This window comes from Perognathus longimembris, chromosome 17, assembly GCF_023159225.1.
Source record: "Perognathus longimembris pacificus isolate PPM17 chromosome 17, ASM2315922v1, whole genome shotgun sequence".
NCBI lineage: Eukaryota > Metazoa > Chordata > Mammalia > Rodentia > Heteromyidae > Perognathus > Perognathus longimembris.
Window position 1 is genome coordinate 55341684 of NC_063177.1, and position 17358 is coordinate 55359041.

The 17358-nt window shown below is 59.0% G+C and overlaps 1 protein-coding gene across 7 annotated transcripts in view; it reads left to right on the top strand.

Moving 5' to 3' along the window:
* Window positions 1-17358, top strand: part of Baiap2 (BAR/IMD domain containing adaptor protein 2) — a 69663-nt gene that overhangs the window by 22456 nt on the left and 29849 nt on the right. The window lies entirely within an intron of this gene.

Below are 17358 nucleotides of genomic sequence, written 5' to 3' on the forward strand. Positions count from 1 at the left end.
GTGGTTAATTTGGAGATAAGAATCTCACAGGCTTTCCTGCTGTTGTGCCAGATTTCCAGTCCCCAAAGACCACCAAGAGCCGATACCAATGCAAACGCACGAGAGTCTTTATTGCAAGCTCGAGCCTGGACTCTCAACCATCACCAACACAGCGGATCTGGATTGAGAACCCCGACCCTCAGATAGGCAGGGTTTTTATTGTGATTACAACAGGGGCAGGGTATTTCCAACTTGGCAGATACTTGATTGGATGGCATTTAGCAAGCAAGTCTTGTCCTATTTCTACTGGCTATCTACCCTTTCAGTTATCTATTTTGGCTTTGATATCGGGAACTGGCCTCGATATCAGGAATTGACAACAGGTGGTCACGTAGCACTGATGCAGGGGGTTAGTGCAGGGGGTAGAGCAAGTCACTAATGGGTTAAGCAAGCCGTTTACAGAAGCAGAATATGCGGTCAGGCTGACCTAGTACCAACTTTAACAATTGCAACCATGTTTTACCATTACCACTAAGCAAGCCTGAGCGGGCTAAAACAATCCAGTACTCAATCATAAGTAAACCAACCCAACAGTTACCATGGCATTTCTACTACTAATATGGTTATTTCTATAGTCTATAACTAAGATCATTTTTTATTGTCCGTTACCATGGTTGTTTCCCAGGTATAGAGGTGAACAAGTGCTTCCTACATTTTTAAATGTCAAACTATAAGAAACTAGTCTCACGGGTGGGGGTGCAGCCCTCTATCATGGAGTCATCACCAGAGTTTAGAAGCTGTTATAATTTTAACACTAAAACTTATATTTAGTTACTCCAGTTTTCAGGTCAGCCCTAACACTGCCTGGCTGGCTTGAAACCATAATCCTCAGATCTCAGCCTCCTGAGTAGCTAGGATTACAGGCGTGAGCCACTGGTGCTCAGTCACTGGTTGACTTTTTCGATATGAAAATTTGTGGGTTTTTATTGTTAGGACTTGTTATAACTTGGTTTTTGAGAGAGAGAGACAGAGAGAAAGTGTGTGTGTGTGTCCTGAGGCTTGATCTTGGGGTCTTTTCGTTCAAAACTAGCCCTCTACCAGTTGAGCTACAGCTCCACTTCTGGCTTTTTTGGTAGTTCATTGCCCAAGCTGGCTTTGAACCTCGATCCTCAGATCTCCGCCTCCTGAGTAGCTAGGATGACAGATGTGAGCCACTGGTGCTCGGCTTCTCTGGAATTCTTAATGGTCTTCATTTGCTTCTGTTGTGATTGTTTGTGCTCTTGTGCTTGCTTTTGCTATCCGCTGGGCTCATCTGTTGTCTGCTCCTCTTCCCCTTCAGAGTCCCGTCTTTCCCCCTCTGGGCTGCCTGGCTGTGGGTGGGGACACCTTCCTGGCCATCTGGCCCTTCTGCCTGGGGGAGGTCCCCGTTCTCTGCCTCACACGCCTGCTCTGTTCCTGTGTGACTTCCTCAATTATGGGAATGTCTTGCTTCCTCTGAGGGTTTTGAGTGAGGAACTGAGAAAGTGTGGAGCTTGGTGGATCTGTGGGTGTTTCCTTACCTGGTTGGTGGTATGGAATTCCAGGTGGAAAATGATTTGACTCAGGTTTGAAGGAAGGCCTTGCCTTACCAGAGTGGCAGTGACATCACCTGGTTCTGTGCCAATTTGTACAACGTATGTGAGCTTGGTTTCCTTCCCTGGAAGATTTTTTTTTTTTGGTGTGGGTTTTTTTCTGTTGTGTTATTGTTTTTGGGGGTGTGTGCGTGCGTGTGCGTGCTGATCCTGGAGCTTGAACTGAAGGCCTGTGCACTGTCCCTGATCTCTTTTTGTTCGAGGCTGGTACTCTACCACTTGAGCCATAGCTCCACTTAGGGTTTTTTGATGGTTAATTGGAGATAAGACTTACGAGCCTCCCTCCTCAGATCTCAGCCTCCTAAGTTGCTAGGATTACAGGTATGAACCACTGGGTATCCAGCCTTCTGGAAACTTTTAAGGTCTTTGTCTTGGGTGCTCTGAGAATTCCTTTGTTCAGAGGTGGGCCTTGAGGTACAAGGCTGAACAGTGTAACCTAAAAACCAGCAGAGCAGCAGTCTCTGGGTGAGGAGTGCAGCAGAGGCGTGTCCACAGCTGGAGAAGTAAAAATAAAGTGGAGAAAGCCTGGTGGGAAGGAGGTAGGCTGGTCTGGAAGGAAGGTTGAGTTTCTCCAGGGCCTGTAGGAATTCTTAGGCCTCAGGCTACCAAACGTCAGCTATGGAAAAATGACGTTGTGGAAACTACTTTTATTGTCTTAGATCCATCTATGCAGCAAGTGCCATGTATTTTCACTGCTGTAGAGTATTCCATAAACACATAATTAACCATCTGCATCTCTGTGCTCCCTTTGATTAGCAGTTGAGTTATTCCCAGTGGGTTGTGTAGTTCTTAGGAGCTATGAGGCGGAGTTCCTCTTGCAGGACAGATGTCCTCAGTCTTTGTGGCATTTTCCTCAGCCGCTTCAGAAGTACCTAGAAGAGGCACACTAAGGGAGAGGCCTCCCAGTTTCTCTGGCAGGTTTTGCCTTGCGTATTTGTTGTGTTGTCAAGCGTACGTTTTATCTCCCATCTGATAAGTTGGACGTTATTGTGAGATGACCTTCTCTAGACGGGTTAGTCTCTTTTTTAGCTTTTTGTTGGGGGGGGGGCTGTTGGGGTGGTTTTTGTTCTTTTCCAAACTACAGCTTTGCTCATTTCTGCTCACTTTCTTCTCCTGCCGTCCCTGCTCCAGGACGGGCAGGATAGGGTTTGACATCCTGCTATCTTGGGGGTGAATCAGAGACCTTGGAGCCGGAGAGCTGAGGTCCTCCCAGATGTGGTGCTCTGCGCAGGCCAGCCCTCAGCGGAACCCTAGATTGTTTTAGTAGTTTAATATCTTGCTTTCCTCCTCCTCTTTTTTTCTAGGCAAAGTCTTGCTGTGTTGTGCAGACTTACCTTGAAACACCCGGGTTCAAGCAGCGGTCCTCACAGCCTTTTCAGGTGGGACTGCATGTGTGTGCCACCTGTCATTTTTTTCTCCTGGCCCTGGGCCTTGCACTCTGGGCCTGGGCGCTGTCCCTGAGCTCCTTTTGCTCAAGGCTAACGCTCTACCACTTGAGCCGCAGCGCCACTTCCGGCTTTTTCTGAGTAGTTTATTGGAGGTAAGAGCCTCATGGAGTTTCCTGCCTGGCTGGCTTTGAACTGCGATCCTCACAGATCTCAGCCTCCTGAGTAGCTAGGATGACAGGTGTGAGCCGCCCGCAGTTTAATCTTGATGGAGTGACATAATCTTGACTGCCAGCATAGTGGGGATCCTGGCCACCCCCTCTGCTGCTGACCTCTCTCCCAGGCTCCTCCTTGTGGCCCCGTGGTTGTGCGGGACAGGGTTGCTGTGCCGCGGTGGAGCTGAAACTGGTAGTTCCTTCCTCCTCCTCCTCCTCCTCCTCCTGCTGGCCTGGTCCCTTTCCATTCTTCTGGTGTTCCTTACCCTTCGTTCCCTCCGCATCCAGCGGCTCCTGCTCTCCTCACTTGGCTGACCGTCCTGTTAGCACCGTGAGGATTCGGCCCCACCCCACGCTCGTCAGTGGCTCCCTCACCTCCCAACATGTTTCCCTCTAGATCCCATCTTCATCTTCCCTAGGAGGGCCCAGGGTAGCAAGCCACACCCCAATATTAGCAGCTAGATGCCTTGGAGAGGGACCCCAAGTCTCAGCAGACGGCTGTTCCCGTGGGCTGGGCCATAGCAGCAAAGGCTCTGGGAGACATTCTTGTTTCCGACAAGCCCCCGGGCTGCCCTTTGTTCCAGTCTCTCCTTTGGAGTGAGTGAGCAGTCCAGTCAGTGTCTGCCTTTGGTCCCGTCGGTCCCGTTTGTCTTTCTGTACCGGAGCCCTGCCCTCTCAGCCGGAGGGGCAGCCTTGCGCATTGGGCCTGCAGACTCGGGAGGGAAGTTCTGTCATCTTCACTTGCCCAGGGTTTCCCCTGCAGTGAGGAAGTCTTTACAGCCAACTCTCAGAGCTTTGCTTTTACATGGCAGGGAACAGAGGCTGGCTCTGCATTCCAGCGGCTTTTCACAGCCCTTCTAATGCCCTGCCTGGCAGCTGCCCACTCTCCCGTCTGTGTGTCAACTCTTGGTTCCCAGATCTTCACCTGTCTGTCGAGACTCACCCTCGTGCCATTCCCAGCTTATAGCACCTTAATTGCACGGGTCAGCCCTGGTGTTTTCGCACCGCTTTGATCTGTGTGTCCTCAGGGATGACTTCTGCTGGCTCCTCCAGTCTGCCCAGCAGCCCTGGGTGAGGGGGCTAGATGGCCAGGTCTGGGACTCCAGGCCCACCACTGTCCCTGTGGCTCAGGAACCTGAAGGGTGGCCTGACAGAACAGTGGATCCTGGTGACAGAAGCAGCGCGGGGTCCCGGCCCCAGTTCCTACTGGGGCTGTGTTCTAGCTGTGCTCTCCCTCTGATCCCGCCACCCTCGCAGCAGGTTGCACAGCTGAGGGCATCCCACTTGCTGTCTGCAGTGAGATGGCCCTGCCTCTCCTGCCCAAGGAAACCAGACGTGCAGATCAGGGTACACCTGAACTGGCCAGTGGGGACAGAGTCCTGATGCTTGCACAACTGAGCTGTAGGTAGACAAGGGGCCCCCACACCCTGCTACAATTGTCTGGGTGGAGGAGCCAGGTCGCAGGACCCTCATTTCCTTTGTGTGGTTGGGATACCCATGGAGACAGCGTCGGTCTGGAGGTATTGGCCATGGAGGTGTTTCTCGTCCACCTGGTGAGGCTGTGCCCAGGACTGGCAGCGGAGCTAGACCATTGTGCTCAGCCCCTCACCTGTCTCTTGAGGCCTCTGCTGTGTTTCTGCCCTTTGATGGGTTGCTTTGTACCTGCCGGGGCCTGCGGCACACTTGTTTGTGATCACAGGGCATGTGTGTGCATGCCAGGGGCCCTAGGCCTGGGCCCTGCTGTCTGGCTTCCCTGGGCACCTGCAGGGAGGCAGAGCTGTATTCTGGGCTGGGCTTTCAGGCAGGTGATTTCAAGCCGGCCTGAAACGGTGAGCCACTAGATGAGGTGTGGCCTGGCTACCTCCTGCTGCCCACCCCATGACTGTGGGTTGTGAGATGTAAGCATCCGCTGCCCTCCCACGTCGGTCTCATCAGCGGGACTGGGTGACCCCATTCTGTGTGTGGCGTCTTGGAATGTGGAAGGGGTAGGCGGGAGAGAGCACCCTAGGTCGTGTCACCTGCGGGCCCTCTAGCCTGTCCCCAGCGCTCCAATTGTCCGAGGCGGTTTTGCCGTCTGCCGGCCCCGCTCCCGTGCTCTCGATGAGGTGATCTGGCTGCGCCCTGCCGGCTCCCCCAGGCTGGGCAGATCCATCCACACCTAGCCAAGCATGAGTGTGGCCCAGGAGCAGCAGGAGGCCATGTTGTACCTCCCTTTGGACACATGACAGAGACTGTGTCAGTGTCACCTGATGTCAGACCCTAACAGCGGGGACCCACCTTGCAGACTGCTAATCCTCCTGACAGGCACCATTTGGAGGCCTTAATTAGATCCACACAGCAGGGGCCGTGTTGATTTCCCATCCACAAGGGCTGGGCCTCCATGGCAGCTGGCTGCCTGCCCTCCCCGGTCAGCTGCAGGGGAATGTAAGGCCTGGCTGTGCCCAGCCTGGCAAGACTCTCTTTCCCTGGATCAGAACTCTTGCTGTAGCCTGCTTTCCTGCTCCTTCCTGGTTCATGCCCCCCCCCCAGTATTCCTCCTACACAGGAAGTGGAGGCTCTGTAGACCCCACAGAAGCAGCAGTGAGCCCGAGCGGGCTTCACAGACCACTTGTCCTGGGTCTTTCCACTTTACGTGCTTTATGCCGTCGTGCAAGCAGCCCCAGCCCCTGGGCAGCTTTTCTCTCTTGGGTCCTCAGCCCAGCCCAGAGCTGAGGCCTGAGCCTGCAGCGGGGTGAGCTGGGGGGCTCGGGTGACCTGCGCACTGGTGGGGGGGGCCTGGCCGTCAGTGCTTAGCTCTGGTCCTGCTAGAGGCTGGACTGAGCCTTTCTCAGACGAGATTAATAATGGACTTAATTGGATTTCCCGACCCTGGGCCGCGGCTCTGTGATCGCAGGAGAGCCGCAGCGTGTGGCCGTGTCCCCAGCCCTGGGTCTGCTCCGTGGGGGGAATATCAATAAGGACGCTGCGCTGGGCTGGTGGCCGCGGGGCCCCTGTTCCCGTGACCGGTGGTTTCTGATGGAGCAAGTGAGGAGGACTGCGGGCTTGTGGCTCCAGCCAAGCCCCTGACGGTGACCGTGTCCTGACCACGGGGCGGGTGGCATTCGAATGGAGCCTGGGCTTCATGTGGATGGCCAGTTGCCTCTGCCAGCGCCGCATGTGCTCGGAGGAGCAGCTTTGAGGTGGGAGGCGCTACGAGGCCCTGGAGCCTCCTCCCTCTGGTGTCCGTCCAAGGACACCAGGGAGACTCTGAGTGGAGCACCAGAGTGGAAGGCCTTAGCTGTGCCGCATGGGGGGGACGGCCGGTAGGTCCCCGAGATACTCCAGAGGCCCCCAGCAGCCCCTTAGCCCTGTGGCTGGCCCTGTCTGTCCTGCTGTGTGTCCTGCTGCAGCTCCAGCTCCCAGCCAGGGCAGAGGAGAAAAGTGTGACCAGCTTCACTGCTCCTGGAGCCAGAGGCCTGTGGGGTGCTGGCTGCCCTCTCAGCAGCCTAGGGTGCAGGCTCCTGCTAGAGAATCTATGGGCAGGACTCTGCCCTTCCCTGGATACAGGTCCCTGCGGGGGTGCCAGGTGTTGGAGCGGGTCCAGAAGACACCAAGACGCCTCAGCAGCCTGGGCAGGGAGGGCTTGGGCTCCCCCCATGGCCTCTGTTCCCCCTGCATGGAGCCATCCCAGAGGAAGTGACCCACTGGACGGAAGCTGGCGTGCCACAGGCAGGCACCAACAGCCAGCCCTCGTGGGGCTTGACCTCTGGGCCTGGGAGCTATCCCTGAGCTCTTTAGCTCGAGCTCAAGGCTAGCGTTCTACCACTTGAGCCACAGCCCCACTTCTGGTCTTTCTGGTAGTTAATTGGAGATAAGAGTCTCACGGACTTTTCCTGCCGGGGCTGGCTTTGAACCACGATCCTCAGATGTCAACATATAGCCTCTCCTGGGCCAGGGCAAGACTGCTAGCAGGACTGGCCTGGGAGTGTTTGTTGTATGGCTCTGTCCCCTATACAGCCACTGTTGCAAGGGTCTCTCCCCAGAGCCAGGGTGCGAGCAGGTGATGGCTAGGTTCCCGTGTGCAGGAGGCCCTGAAATTCTGTTTCCAGGCTCAGCTTACAAGGAAATCTGAAGACTGAAGGTTGTCGGTCATCTAGTTGATCAGACACAGGAAGCTGGGGTCCCAGGAAGGGAGCCCCAGCTTGCAGGGGCCCAGCTTTGGGGCCTCCCTCTCCTTGCCTCGTGAGCCTAGTGTTGTTGGCTGTGGCTTCTTCATTGTGGTGCCAAGTCCTGACGGAGGGTTTAGGGTACCCCACCCATGAGGTGCTGGGGTACAGACCTGAGAAAGCCTCCATGAGATTCCCTTCTCATCTTCGGCATATGTTGTACACTGGAAGCAGCACTTGATTATAATTGCCACCAGTGGACGCACACACGTGGTCCCATCACTGGAGACTGCACAGGGACACGTTCTAGGCCAAGACTGAGCCTTGACTCGCCCAGAGTGAGCATTCAAGGTGTGCCAGTCTGAACTGCCTACGTATCTCTGAGCTGTGGTCCCTTGCTCTTGACAGTGGGACTTCTGTCAAGTCGGGGGGCTAGCTGGACAAATGTCAGGGGTGTTCATTGGACGTTTCCAGCCCCCGCAGCGCCTTCTTGGGATACAGGGAGCAGGAGGCCCTCGCCCCACTGGGCCTGCCTGGCGGGCTCTCTGCCCCAGGGAGGGACTCACTGAACCTGGCTGCTGGCCAGTGTGTTGCTCCTGGATGGTGCTGAGTCTGTCTCTGTTCCACAGCCTAGAAAAGCGTGCTCAGGGCTCGCATAAGGTCTTTATGTGGCTGGCTGTGGAAGGCAAACTTATCCAGAAAGGCCACAGTGGACTCCTCTCAAGCTTTGGCCTGGCTTTCCCTACAGTCCTCAAATCTCAGCGTCCTTAGTGACTAGGATTGTGGGCACGGGCCACCGGTACCGGGCCGGAGTCCACCCTCCCGCTGAAGACGGTCAGGGGGCCTGGCTGTCTGGTTGGCTCCACCAGGTGAGCTTGGTCACTGCGTGTCTGGAATTGGCCAGAGGAAAGTGGGGGACAGAGCCACCTTGGCCCTGTCCATGCCTTAAATACTGCAGCGATCAGGCAGAAGGGTGGGCAGGCAGGACCGAGGTCCGGCGAGTCCTATGTGGGTGGGCTCCCGGGAGACGCTGGGCGGGGAGAGGACTCCACAGGGCCCCTCCCACGGCCCGCAGAGCTCTCCAAGCTTCTGGCTTGGTGGCCCCTGTGCAGCAGCCCATCCCAGTCACGCCATCAGAGAGGCACTGCTGAACCTGGAGCCATGAATGTTCTGAAGCCCAGCCGGCAAGGAAGCCAGCCCTCTGCGGATTCTGAGAAGGGGCGGCCTCCCAGATGATGCTGTCCAGCCAGGCAACTGCTCTCTGAGTGAGCTGAGGAGGTTGTGTCTGGTGTTTCAGGAGGGCGGGGACAATGGAGGAAGTGACCCTCAGTCCACCCCTCCCCTCCCTGAAGGCCTGGCACTCAAGGCCAGTTGTTGATAGAGCATTGATACCCAGGTGACTCTTTGGACCTGGTTTGTTTCAGAACACTGCCGCCGTAGGCATCGTACACATCTCTGTCTACTGTCACCATGGCAACGCAGTCATTGATTTCCTGTTGGTTACCCTCTGGCCACGTTCCACTCTGGCCTCTTAAGTAGGCAAGAGAAGGACCCTACTCCTATCAAGGAAGCTGCTGGCAAGGCAGAGCAGCAGAAAGGACCAGAGCGGGGTCCCTCGAGAGCCTCAGCCTGGCGTGTCCCCTCCCTCCCGGCGCTGACAGCTCGCACCATGGTAGCCCCCTCGGCTGTCTGTCTTCCCCTAAGGAGAGCTCTATATTTGTGCCTTGCTCGGCATATGCTAATTAGCTCTCTCAGGCGCCTTTCCGCTCGGGAAGCCACTAGAATAATTGAGCATTATGGATATTTGCTTCCAAAGGCCCTGGAAGGTGGTGCGTGTTCACAGCCAAGTTTGAGCAGCTGACCCCTTGGCTCAGACCATTCTGCCCCTGGTAGCGAGGAATGGCAGCCCTGGCACCTCCAGAAAACGGCAGGGATGCCCAGGAACTGAGTGCCCACCGAGGACATGCCTTAGCCGCAGGTGCTCCGCTGCCAGCCTCCCTGCCATGTTTGGGGGCCTGGAGTCCAGCTCCAGCAGGGCCGGGGGCCAGGTGCCGCCTCTCCACACACGGCAGCTCCATCTGAGCTTGCTTCCAGCTTGCTTTAGAGAACGCCAGCCACCTTGACGCGGGGCGGGGGGGGGGGCCTTCCCTTCCCACGCCAGTGCCAGTGCCTCCAAGTCCTGGGCAGCCCAGTCCTAGGGGACTCCCGCGTTGGGCCTCAGGTGCTGGGCCCCCACGGCTGGAGGTGGTCAGTTCCTAGAACCTTGGAGGGGGGAGCCGGACTCTTGCCTCACCGCCTTCCACGTGCACTGACCAGCACTGCCATCTCTGACTCCATGCCTTGAGAGTCCGCGCGGAGTCTAGAGCACAGCCTCAGGCTCCAGGCCTCGGCTTCTACGCGTCCTGGTTCCTCAAGCCCTGCCGTGCTGAGTGGAGCAGGTGGCGTTAGAGCTGAGCCTGGCTAGTGGCCTCTGCCAACGCAGCTTCTGCCCCAAGGAGCAGCCAGACCCTGGCCCGGGTCACCCTCTGCCTCAAGCAGTCAGGCTGTTGATTCCCTCACCGTGGTGTTGGATCGCCCGCCCCCTGCTCCCTCCCTGCGCTGCTCAGGCTGGGGCTCAGGAGCTGACCCACTGCCCAGGCCGCCTCGGCGCAGCTGTCTGCATCTCCATTTCTCGGGTTGGACAACACCTGAGTTAGTTGCCTCTTGGGCCCTGCCTAGCCGTGGGGGGGCCCCAAGTGTTCTGGGGGTCTGGCCCCCCTAGCACAGTGAGTTCTAGGTCCCCACACTGCGCACGGTTGAGTCCTGGCCTTACTGGGAGAGTGCCCAGCCCCGAGATCCAGGAGCACCTGGGCTATGGGTGCCGCTTGGCCCCTGAGCCCCATGTGGGTCTCCCGGCCTCACCGGGGGTCAGGTCGGGACTGGACTTCCTCACAGACTTCCGTGGTACCGTAGAACCGGCTGCTTTTAAAACCCACACACCATCCTGGCTCCGCCCGCGGCCAGGGGCCTCTGGCTCGGGCTCTGGCGCGGAGTCTGCAGATGCGCAGGTCCCCGGCCCCCGGCCCCACCCCTCTCCTCTCACCGCCTTCCCAGCCTCCCAGATGCACGCTCCCCCTCCGCCTGTCATCTGCACATTATCAGAACATGCTGTGATTTCTGGGAAGAAAGAAGAACAGAAAAAGGCCTGACTATTCGAATCTACCTCTGTTGTGAAAATGCCACGTGCGTGGTGGGGGCGGGGTCCTCGACTGAAGACATCGGAGACTCCGGGCGCCTGGAGGACTTGGATCCGGCCTGCATTGCGGACCCACGGTTACGCCCTGTCAATCAATAGGTTTACAGCTGTTCCGATGCTGTCTGTCCCAAGCCGTGGGTGGGGCTCCGGCCAGGTGCCGTGGATGGCATTAGGGCTGTGGGTGAAAGGAGAGTGCTGCAGCCTTCCTGAGCACCCCAGGCTGCCCGTGGGAAGAGGGGTGCCCTCTTAGAACACAAGCTCGGTGTCTGCAGCTGCATCTCAGTGGGCTCAACGAGGCGCACGTGTATGGGTGCACCTGCGCACGCGTGTGTGTGCCACACAGCTTGCCTGTCCACATGTGCGTCCCTGTGGGCGTGGCCTCGCGGAAGCCGTGTTGTGCTTAGCTTCCCCACGGGCTGCGAGGCTGGGCTGCCGAGTCGTCTTCTGAGCCCCAAGCCACAGGCGGGGAGGACCGCAAAGCCGGGGCGTCTGCTCTCGTGGTGTTGCCCCGGACCTGTTCCCGGGAGCGCCTGGGCGAGGCTGCAGAACCTGCCTCACACGCACCCCCGGCTGTCCCCGGCAGTGGCGGGGTCGAGCCAGCATTCCGCGTCCTGGTGACTTCCCGGTGCTTGCGTGGTTCAGGCAGAAGGCGGGTTCCCACCGGCACTGCATCTTGACGGGTGCCGCCCTGGCTGCCCGCGGCGCTGCGCCACGTCCAGTTGCAGGCATCCTTGGAACCCCTAGGCCTGGACACAGCACCCACTTCCCCCCCCCCCCGCGTGTAGCTCAGAGGAGCCTCCGCAGGAAAGGCCTGCTCACATGTCCCCCACGATGGGAACTAGGAGAAAGCCCCTCGGAGTCTCGCGAGCCTGCCACTCGAGGTGGGCTGCTGCCTCCGCTGTGTCTCAGAAGCCCTGAACGAGAAGCCCCCGCGATTCCACTGCGGCCCTGGCCTCGGCCTGGGCCCTGGGCCCTTCCTCGGGCCTCGCCCTTGCCTGCCTGTGTGGGGCTCGCTAGAGTGGGATGAACGGAGGTGGGGGGCTGCTGGCTCTCGAGCCTCACTTCCCTCGGCAGGCACAGCTCGGCCCCAGCCCTTCCCTGGGCGGCACAGTTCCCGGCCCCTCGGCCTCGGCTGCTGCAGCAGCCATTCGCACTCCGTGCAGCAGCTCACCTTCCCGGCTCGAGCCGCCCTCCCACCTCGGCCTCCCAGCTAGCCGGCAGTGGAGGATGCGCACCGCCTCGCTCGCTCGCTCGCACAGAGTGTTGAAGAGCAGCTGGTAATTTTTTTAGCAGCAATGGAAACAAATGAAGGTATGGCGGAGCCTGGAGGACGCCTCATCTGAATCCCAGCACCTGCCGGGTTAGGGACAGCAGACAGGAGGCCTCCGGTGTGGCCGAGTGTCCAGCCTCTGGGGAGCATGGCCTGTCTCTCACACACACACACACACACACACACACACACGCACGCACGCACATGCGCGCGCACTTTCCTGCCCTGGCTCACCATGGACTAGGGCTGTTCCTGGGCAGGGATGGCAGGAGGCTCTCAGGGTGGCTGGTGGGGGGCAGGTGCCTGGTGGAGACTGCCGACCCAGACTCCGCCTCTGTCCAAGGCGGGTCTGACTCGAGTCCAGAGGAGCCCCAGAGGGCCGAGGCTGGCTCTCGGGGCTTCCCACATGGGTTTCTGGGGCTGCCTGAGGTGAGACCCCACAAGGACTTGGCTTGCTGGTGGGCTGTCAGATTCTGTACGTGGGAGAGTTTTGGGAACGTTTAATCGGGCCAAGTGCAGTGGTACACTCTGTTACCTCAGTTACTCAGGAAGTGGGGATGAGGAGGACTGTGATTTGAGGTCAGCTCAGGTAAAAAGTGTGAGATCCTACCTAACAGAGTCAGGCCTGATGGTACTGGCCTGTAGTCTTAGCCAGGAGAGAGACATAGGTTTGTTTGCTTGTTTAAACAAAAAAAAGATTCCAGTCTCCAAGGCAAAAAAGGGCTGGGAATGTGGCCTAGTGGTAGAGTGCTCGCCTCGCATACATGAGGTCCCAGGTTCAATTCCTCAGTACCACATACATAGAAAAAGCCAGAAGTGGTGCATTGGCTCAAGTGGTAGAGTGCTAGCTTTTTTTTTTTTTTTTTTTGGCCAGTCCTGGGCTTGAACTCAGGGCCTGAGCACTGTCCCTGGCTTCTTTTTGCTCAAGGCTAGCACTCTGCCCCTTGAGCCACAGCGCCACTTCAGGCCATTTTCTATATATGTGGTGCTGGGGAATTGAACCTGGGACCTCATGTATATGAGGCAAGCACTCTTGCCACTAGGCCATATCCCCAGCCCCGTTTTTTTTTTTTTTTTTTTTTTTTTTTTTGCCAGTCCTGGGCCTTGGACTCAGGGCCTGAGCACCTTCCCTGGCTTCTTCCCACTCAAGGCTAGCACTCTGCCACCTGAGCCACAGCGCCCCTTCTGGCCTTTTTCCATATATGTGGTGCTGGGGAATCGAACCGAGAGCTTCATGTGTAGGAGGCAAGCACTCTTGCCACTAGGCCATATCCCCAGCCCCCTAGAGTGCTGGCTTTGAGCAAAAAGAAGCCAGGGACAGTGCTCAGGCCCTGAGTTCAAGCCCAGGACTGGCCAAAAACAAAAGTTGGGGGGAGGCTAGGGGCGTGGCTCAAGCAAGCGTCTGTCAGGAAGAGTTCAGGGTTGTCATAAGATGTCTGTTATAGCTGCACTAACTGCTCTAGCCCCAGTGTAGCAGCAGCTTGAACCATCTGTGAATGGGTAAATGGAGTGCTACTTAGCCATGAGAAAGGATGTTCTGACCTTGGCTACAACCTGGGCACTGCTCAGTGAGAGAAGCCTGGTATGAAAGGCCCTGTCAGGGTGAGGTGGCAAGGCAGGTCTGCAGATTAAAAATGCAGTTTGGTGGGAAGGTCCCAAGTGGGACAGAAAGTGGCTGCTAAGGACTTGTGGGTTTCTTTTATTTCAGGGGGGGGGAGTATGAAATGTTCTGGAATTCAGAAGTGGAGGTTGCTCAGCTTTGTGACTATCTACTAAACATCACTGAGTTGCTCTTTACGATAGTAAAACTGGCGAATTTTACATCTTGATTCTCAAGTTTAATAAGTGAAGTTGGCTGCCGGGAAGGACGGGCTTCCGGGTGTCGGACCTGCCCCCCCCCCAGGCTCTGTGGTGCTGCCCCGTGGGGGCAGAGCAGTCAGTGACCCCAGGAGGACCCAGGATGGACTCCAGGGCCGGGAGCAGCCAAATGCAGGGCCCTGCGCAGCCCGGCGGGCTCCGTGCCTCCCGAGGGTGGGGGGGTGACCTTCCCCCCCCCCCAGCCCGGCCACCCGGGTCAGCCGGATGGATGGAGGGAGATCTGGGCTCTGGATCCAGGCCCCAGGGTCACGTCCTGCAAGCGGGAAGACAGGAACGGGGCGCCCGCACCGGCCCCTCCGGGCAGGAGAATGCCTTCGCTCTTTTCATTTTGCTTTGCTTTTTATTTATTTCGTGCTAGTGCTGCAGTTTGACCTCAGAGCCTGTTTGCTCAGTGCAAGCTTGGCCACGTTAGCCACGCTTCCCGCTCCCCTTTTGCTGGAGACTGTCAGGCTGTGCAGACGGGCTTTCAGCCGTGACCCTCTGCGTCTCCATGTCCCACTAGCTAGAACAGGCGCGAGCCGCCCGCGCCCGCTGCGGGAGGACTCGAATCCAGCCGGGAGGGACGCCCTGTGCCCCGGCCTGGGCACCGAGACACCCCTCCTTCCCTCCTCCATCGCTTCCCTGGGGGGCTGGTTGGCAGGGTGCAGGGCCCCCCGTGGGCCAGCTATGAGGAACGGGGGGGGGGGGGCAGCGAGCATTCCTGCCCTGAGAGAGGTAAGGGCGCCCACTCCTGCCCTGTGGGCCCTGCCATCTTTAGTGAGACTCGTGTGTGTGTGTGTGTGTGTGCGCGCGTGCGCGTGTATGGGGGGTGGAAGGTGACTCACCAGCGGCTGACCTTTCAGCTGCTTGCCTCACCCTGTAGAGTTAGAGGAGGGTGTGGCCTTGCTCTCCGGGTGCTGTGTGTTCTCAGACTTTTATCCCAAATGACACACGTTGCCCGTGATCAACACAACGTGCTCACTGGGGTCTCCTGCTTCCCACACTTGTGAGCACTCGCTGGGGAGGGGGGAACGGGGAGGGCTGAAACCCTCTAGCACCCGCCCACCCCCCCAAGCTCCGGCACAGCGCTGGGAGGAAGGACTGAGTCTGACTCACAGCCCCGGGTGTGCCCGGGGCTCCCGCCCCCTGGGTGGGGCTGCCTGTTGCTGGCCCCTCTGTTGACTGCGCCCTGGCCGTCCATCAGAGGCTGCTCCCCACCATGGGTTTACCCTGGCTCTCTTGCTGTTTGCTTTGGCACGCCTGGGCCGCACCTCCCACTCTGAACCCGGTTTTTCAAGTTAAGGGCCCACCTGTGCCGTGGCACCAGGTCCCCAGCGGGTCGGCGGTCTGCCTCGGGAAGAGGCGGGTTAGGGAGCCCCAGAGCCCCCTTCCGCCCCCAGCAGGCAGGCCTGGGAAGGCCCGACCACGTGGTAGGAGAGGGGGCCTTGGAGCCGCTCCCCAGAGCAGGGCCTGCCGCGGCCCTGGAGCCTTCAGTCTCCCCTCTCCCAGCACCGCGAAGGGGCGCGGGAAGCCGTCCCCCCCCCCCCCCCCGGCCGGTGCCGCCTCGCGCCCGGATGCTTGGGGCTGGGGTGCCATCCCCGCCTCCAGCCAGCGTGGCGCGCCTGCCTGCAGCACCTCGGGGGTTAAGTGCTGGTGGCTGCGCACACGCGCTCCCTGTGCACGTGGCCTCCTGCAGCTGCTGGCAACGCGGTTAAAAATGCCCCGTGTGGGCTGGCTCTGCGCAGCACCGGCTTGCAGCCCGCTCGGGGCCGCGTGCAGACCGGGTTCTGTGCGGCTCTTCCTGGAGTCCCCGAGTGCGCCCCCCGTCTGCGGGGGGGTGCCACCTCACCGCCTTCGGCTCGGAGTGCTCGTCTCGCGGGGCGCTCGCTGCTGGCTTAGGCCTGCGACTCGCGTCACTCTGGACCCTGAGACCTGAGGATCGTGGTTTGAGGTCAGCCTGGCAGGAAAGTCCCCCATGAAGCTCTCCTCTCCGATTAACAACCAGGAAACCGGAAGTGGCTGTGGCTCAAAGGGGTAGAGCGCTAGCCTTGAGCCAAAACAGCCCCGGCCCGGAGTTCAAGCCCCGTGACCGACAGAAGAAACAAAAAGAATGCTTATGCTTGTCTTGGTGTCCCGTTCCCCCCCGCCCCCCCTCCACGGGCCCTGCCTCCTTCCCCAAAGGACTTAGAGGAGGGGAAGGAGTGAGTGAGGCGGTGTCCTCTGCGTGTGGGTTGGGATTGGCCGCTTGTGGTCACAGCTTCACATCAACCACAGAGCCTCCACCGTGGTGGCTGCCGTCTGGTTCCCGGGGGGGGGGGGCAGTTGCTGGGCTGTCACTGTGCCCTCGCCCCATGCTGCTGGCCAGGTGGCAACGGTCAGGCCTGCAGTCACTCTGGTCCCTGGCGCTGGGTGGCCGTAACGCAGGCGGGAGGCTGTGCTGGGGTTCCCATGGAGGTGCTGGGGTGCTTAGTAGATGTTTATCCGGTTGACGGGTTGTGCCCGGCTTCAGGTGGCTGTTGCGGTGACCCGTGAAGAGGGTGTGGGCCGGTGGGTGGAGGCCGACCAGATGAGTCCTGGCTCTGGTCACTCACGTTAAGCCGTTCTGTCTTGCTTACTGGGAAGCCAGGAGGCTGGCGTGGCTTCTCTAGTAAATCTGATAAAGGAGACTTGTCTATAAATGTGGGTCCGAGGCGTCAGCGGTCGTTAGGTTACAGCAGCCTGGCAGCTCACGGGGCCGGGAGAGGGGAGGGCTCTGTAGAAGCTGGCCTGCCCGGAGCCCAGCTGGACGCCTGGGCCCAGCTGTCATCTTGGGGGGCGTGTCATCTGGTGAGGCTCTGTTGAGCTGTCAGAGGGTTTGTTTTGATTTCTGGCTGGCCTTGGTGGGCCCCAGGGGTCTCCTCAGTGGTTGCCCTGCCACTCAGGTCCTGAGAGGACCCCTGGAGGGAAAAGCGAGACTCGGGGACAGGGCTTGGCAGGCAGAGCTAGGCCCTGCCCGGCTGCGCCCACGGCGCATGGTCAGCACAGCGCCTGCCAGGCAAGCACACGCAGCCAGCTCCGCCGGCTTCTTTCCCCTTGAACTGCAGTGCTTCGCCTGGCAGTGAAGTTCATTCCCTAGGCACTTGGTGGGGGCAGCCAGCCTTGAGGGTCTTGGGACAAGTGCCATGCATGCCCCCAGACAGGCGTTGGGCTCTGCTGACTTAGACACTGTCCAGCCAAGAAGGAAGAAGTGTGTGCCCATCCCGTACTTCTTTCTGGCCCCCGTGGTTTGTGAGTGCGAACATGAAGACGTGTCTGCCTTCCCTTCACAATTGGGTCAAGGGGATGTCCTCGTTCCTGTAGTGGCCTGTGCTGGGGAAGCGCCAGGGACCCCTGCAGCCCTGGCCTCCTGACTTCGTGTGGGGCGGTCTCAGTGCCTCACCAGCTCCGCTGTGATTTTAGAGGAGCAGGTCTGGGTAGAAAGAGCAGATGGGCCGCAGCCGCCGACAAAGCTTGGATTCCAAGAGGGAGCCAGGCTCAGAAGTGCCAGACCCCCTCCTCCTGTTCTCCCAGGTGTGCAGCGCGCACGCCCTGCCGTGCCCTGTGTGAGGCTTGTGCACTCGGTGTGGGTTGTGCACCGGGGCTGGGCCCTTGTCAGGCAGGTG